We start from the raw sequence: 5,739 nt of genomic DNA, 5'->3' as shown, positions 1-5,739 counted from the left end.
TTCTGTAGTTAAATTTTAGGTGATGAGTGCAGTATGGAATAAGTTGAATGTAGAGAAACCTCAATTGAAACAGCCCTTTTTGAAAAAAAAATATAAAATATGAAATGGACACACAATGGTTGCATGCTTGCTCTGTAAAATTATGACAAAGATGAAGTCAAGATAATTTCCTAATGTAAATAGAAAAACTTGCTCTCACCATGAAAAATTATGTGTGTTTACATTAACATGAGACAGTAAGAAGTACAAATTTCAACACAACTTTTACTGTTCAGGAGTCCCACACATAAAGAAACTCAATTAATGAAAATTTTATATTAGTTTGAGGCAAGCATTTGAATTATAAATCTTTTATATTTTCTTTGTAATAATTAGAGACTGTCAATTCCACGTGTCTGTGTATGTCAGTATTATATAAAAAATTCACACAGGTCCATACACATATGTGCATTCACAGTTGCACAAGTGTGCAATCAAACAAGTGTAATTGCATGTGTGAACGCACATGAAAGCACACATCTGCATTTACACATTCAAATTTCATGTTAGCACTTGCATGTGTCACCCACACTCAAAATCACAAGCATGAATGCACATGCAACCACATGTGCCCATGCATACTCAATCATGCATTCACACATGAGCATACTAACATGCTAGTGTGCATATATGCATGTGTGAATGTGCACAAGATTCTGTGCATGTTTTCGGTTTGTGAATGTGCTCATTTGTGTGTATGAGTGAACTTGCTCAAGTACATGTGCATATGTACATGAGTGCATACACAGGCACACCATAGTGTTCTCATGTGCATGTGCACGCACTCGTGTGGATGTGCACATGCACACATGCATGCACTCAAATTTTGTTTTGCATGTCAGCTGCAATGAATGCATACATTTCTGCATTTACACATTCTTGTGTGTGGGCTTATGCCCATGAGTGTGCATAGGCACACATGTGTAATATATCATGATTACATGCATGATAGTGTTAATGCATGCACCCGTGTGTGCGTGTGCACACATGCCCTCGTGTGTGTTTCTGTGAGTGTGCGCACATGCGCGCGCTCGTGTGTGCACGTGCACACACGACCGCCCGTGTGTGCACATGTTTACAACAGTGTGTGTGCACACCTGGTTGTGCAAGCACATGTGCTGTGCATGTGCGCACACAGCACATATGATACATGTAAGCATGCATTGCATCTGACATGCAAAACAAAATTTGAGTACATGCACAAGTACATTTACAAAAGACACACATGTTGAGTTTTAATTTTAATCACAAGCCTATTTATTCTGCAGTTTTATCATGTCTAAATAAGTGTAAAACATCTAAGACATGTTACAAGTGCTTTCTAAGTCTGTTATACATCCTTGAAGTTTGGGTTGAACAATATTTTTATTATAAATATTAGAGTATTTCAGATGGAGCATCTGAATAATTTAATGGAAAAATTACATTCTACAACCACCATAGCAAAATTATTTCATTTAAATAATTGGGCTGAACACCTATATTTTCCACATAGGTATTCAATTGTGTTACCTATTCTGTCCAAGGAGCGCAGACAGGATGTCCCAGTTTTTGTCGTGGTCACCCACTAGAGGGTGGGGGCAGGTCTTATCTGAGCTCCAGGCTCTTTTCTTTTATTATTGTCTTTAGGAAAAACAATAGGCAAGTATTGTTCCTGGCTTCTGATCCCCCAGCATTCACAGGCTAGGCATGCTGTACCGTCACTACATTTGCACACACTGGGCCTCCAACTTTGTGGGCAGTTACTTCAGCTCAAGTTTTTTCTACATTTGCAGCTGCTGATATACCATTTTTCATTCACAACAGAAAAAAAAAATTATTATTACAATTTTTGAAAATTAAGTAAATTGTATAAGTTCTTTATACATATTAAATGTGGAATACAATATATTACATTACATACATATAAAATAATTACATTTGCAACAATTTACAAGTATTGTTCCAAAAAAATTTGATTTGATAACAGATTTCACATTTGCACAGAAACAATTTTCTTACTGAGCACATTTTCTGAAAATGTACTGTGCAGTAGTTTATAACCATGTAAATTTATTTTGGTTTGAGTCGGTGCCTTATTTAATTAAATAGGTATTTCATGATTCACCCCAAAACTTAACTTTTTTTTTTTTTTAATAAATCACTTCCCTTGGAACTAGACAAAGATAGCCTTAATTTGAAATGCTGTTATTTTGCAAAATGATGTTCAAAGATATTTGGTAATAGCATTATACATAACATGTAGTGTATCAACAAACCACAAAACAAGCATTCTTTTCTTTCATAAAAAAAGTAAATTTTTAAGAAAGCAAAACATGTAGTACCAAGAGAGCTTATTGTGAATCAATTTACTGTACAATACATGTTGAATCACTTATATTTAATTAAACTGTTATTTAAATTCATTAGTCCAAATGCACTAGAATAAAGTTTAAATGGATGATTAAACACTTCATTGTAGGTACATTTTCATTGTTAACATTTAAAGCAAAATCTGACTTGTGAGATAAAATGATGCAATACCTATAAAAATCACTCTATAAATTGTATATGAAAAGGTTAAAACACAATACTTCAGCTTCCATACTTAAACAACATCAAACAATTTATCACACATGCTGTTTCCCTTTCTTCTAAATATATTCACACAGGTACTTGAAATGTTGGAATACAAAGACAAAATATACATCCAACTGGCTAACATAAACCACAACCAACCGTAGTCAACTGTAGTAAAATGTTCTTGACACAATCATTTTGTGACAACGCCGGCAATATGTCAGTGCGACCCACTCCGGCTAGCTATTGAAACATTTTCTGTAAAAAACAAAAAATACCACAATTGTAAACTTAAGATTTTGTTTAACAATTTTTTAAAAGTTATAGGTATTGATCATGCCACATCATATGCAAGTACGCATGCACTTACACATATGGCTACAGCTCCTGAAATTTAAAACAAATAAAGCACATAAGAAGTGCTACATTTACAATATGAAAAAAACTTTATAAATTAAATAAATTTCTTAACAGAGTTTGCTACAACAAAACACAAATGTTATGGCAAGGTGATCTTAAACTGTCCTACACTATGCTGCCCGATTAGATACCGTCACAACCATAAAATTGTGTGCAAAATGGACTGCACGAAGCACAGTACTGGACTTGCACATGAGGTCCCGGTCACTCCGACTTTGGTTTACCCAACTCCAGCCATGCAAATGCACTACCGATTCCTTGCCCAATATTCTTGGTTTGTGTTCTGCAGTTCTATCTGCCGACCCTTTGTCTTTGAGACATAAAAGTTAATAAAGCAATCACTGGACTGGATTGTATTTTTTAAATTTATGATTATTTAAAGTGAAACACTGCTTGTCTGCTTTATCATGCCTTTTTTACATGAATACAATGTAGCTTAAGGTGATGTTTGTCTGTTTTAAATCTTTAAATCCCATTTTAATTCCAGCTCTAATTAAAATCAATAATAATTTACTTCCAATGTACTTGAATGGAAAAATTTGAATCGTAGCTCATGAATCTGAATGGCAATCAACCTGAAGATGACCATGCAAAGTAAACAGCTTGTTATTAGTGATTATGATCGATCACACACCACTTTTAAACAACACTGTTGAGTAGCTGCATAGGAATGATGCGTTAATGTTATATTGTAAAGGTGCAGCAATTTTATTACAGCCTTTAACTGGGAATATTCAGTAATTTTTAACTAAATAATAGTTACACAGTTTCCACACTACAAACACCCATCAGATGTCTGACATTGGCAGCATAACACCAGTACACTGACCAAAAAGAAGACTAGTTTCAGTGACAGTTTTTAAACTTACGGTCTTTCAACTGGTTCTGATGTCTCCTGCATGCTTCCTCCCTCTCCATCGCGTCAAAGTACCACAGAGTGATAGCATATCTGTGAAACAAAGAAATATACATACAACATCGAGCAGCACTGGCATTACAAATATACGTATTTCCTTTAAATTTGTTTATTCGAACAAAAGAGTAACTTTCAATTTAGCTTCATTACATAATAAAAAATGAAAATAAAACAAAAATTTCCAGAGCAGTTAGGCCCACCAATTTCTTGTTATTCTTTGGATTAATGTGGATCACAGTAGTTGATATTTTTGACAGTGACAGCTCAGCTGTCAGCATGAAAGAAACACTGATTAAATTTTGCCTTGAAACTTTCCTCTTAATATATTTAATTATCTCTCTTTCAGTCTGTGTATGTATCTACGCACTCTCGCTGGGAGAGCAGTATCTTAGCATTTTAAAATGCAGCAAGTGTTGTAGTCCACCATCTTGGACAGTTTAAATGACCTCTTGAATCCTAACTTTGTTAGGCTTGATTCAGAATATACTATTTGTCTCAAAACTTGCTCAATGCATTTGTATCAACAGTAATGTAATGTAACCAATGGGAACTGTCAGGTCATGCTGTCAATTACGCCCAACATCCTTGGGTTCAAAGAGCAAATATGGTTCTGCATGAAGAACTCGCTGACTTATTCTCAGTTTTCCCAAGTAGGTTAAAGTTTTACTCTGATTGCGCTGATCTTGTTCTGATTCCTGTTAACTTACTATAAATATTTTCATTATATACAGTTATGGCAAAATATGGAAGTAAACACCAATAAGTTTGGGAACAGGTGCTTGAGGGTGTGAATCGGGAATTTGTCTACGAGGGATAAGATGGGGGTTCATTCATCGCTAATACTTTCAAGCACTCAAAAACGCTGCTCTTTCTGTAATGGCAATTACCATTAAATTCCCTGCTTTCAAGCAATTATCTTGGAATATAATTTATTTAATAATTTTATAAGAATCGCAGTTACCCATAAAAGTAGCAACCATGCTCTAAAATGCTTAACTTAAGAAACAATAGTAGCTTGGGAGCAGGGCACTTGATGGTAATGGCAATCACGGAAAGAGCAATGTTCATGAGTGCTTGAAAGTAATAGCTGTGGACTACCCGTGACTCACCCTTCCACACTACAGCACCTTTTCCCAAACCGCCTTTTTCTTACTACTAATGTACCTAAACAAAAATAAACTAATTTTAAGAGCCCCTCCATTTTTAATATTGAACTACACTGCCAGTCAAACTGAGAGCATATCAAGCAAGTGAACATGCTATTTCATTCCCAGTTTGCAGACAAAGATTTTCTTTAACAGTGTTTAGATAAGCCTGAATGGTCTTGTATGTGGTGGGCACTGTCTGTGTTCCTGCACCACAGTGGTTGACTGGTCAAGTCTACTAGCCTCCCACCCAAGCAATCCGTGTACTGGTTTCCGGTGGTGAACATTGCCCTGTGCCAGGATTTTTTTTTATCGGGGTAGTCCTGTTTCCCCCAATCATTCATTCCATCTCTAGCAATGCTTCATTAGGATCTCACCACCTTTTATCATCTGTATTGATCCCTATTGTGATAAATTCAAGAGAAAGAGATAGAAACCAAAAAAATGTCATTGGTTTCAACAGTTGCTATGCCATTACAATTTTTTTTATCTTTTAAAATTTAAAATTTGCCTTCATTCAAGCATAGATCATACATCAAGGGTATAACATAGGATCTACGTAGAAGTATTTCCCTAAAACAAATTCAATACTAAACAACAATGACTTTACAGGGGAAAATAGTAACTTCATTATACCCTCTAACGAAGCCAAATTTGGAC

Source organism: Bacillus rossius, chromosome 10 (genome assembly GCF_032445375.1).
Source record: "Bacillus rossius redtenbacheri isolate Brsri chromosome 10, Brsri_v3, whole genome shotgun sequence".
In the NCBI taxonomy this organism is placed as follows: Eukaryota; Metazoa; Arthropoda; class Insecta; order Phasmatodea; family Bacillidae; genus Bacillus; species Bacillus rossius.
Note: the sequence above shows the minus strand (reverse complement) of the source record.